This window comes from Pygoscelis adeliae, unplaced genomic scaffold, assembly GCF_000699105.1.
Source record: "Pygoscelis adeliae isolate BGI_AS28 unplaced genomic scaffold, ASM69910v1 Scaffold426, whole genome shotgun sequence".
Taxonomy (NCBI): Eukaryota; Metazoa; Chordata; class Aves; order Sphenisciformes; family Spheniscidae; genus Pygoscelis; species Pygoscelis adeliae.
The window spans coordinates 39,574-39,997 of NW_008824994.1; positions in this window are offsets into that span (position 1 = coordinate 39,574).

A 424-nucleotide genomic window follows, 5' to 3' on the forward strand; every position below is an offset into this window, starting at 1 on the left:
GCCCTTCCGCGGCCTTGTTAGCGGCCGCAGGCCGCCTGTGCAGAAGTGTTTATTTCTCTGCCTTCTCTCGAGTAACACTCGACGTCGTCTGTCAGCCGCGGGTTCCCTGCGATGCCTGTTCAGCCTCTGAACCGTGGTTGTCTCTAACTCACGGCTGCGGAGCTCGTTCGGTGTTCCCTGTCGGAGCTTTTTATGGGGAGACGGAACGGTGGAGCAGGCGAGGCCTGTCTCGGCAAGGTAGTAACGAACCAGGCGGAGGTACGGGTAGCTCCGCTCCTGACGCCGAGCCAGGCTCACGTGTCCTTTAAGTACCGCTGGCCGTCCCCGTAACCTCGGCCAGGAGCGCGTGGAGGGGCAGTACCTGCACTTCGGAGATCCCTCCGGGCTCTGCACCGAGTTACGTCCCGTCTCCGCAGCCTCTCGC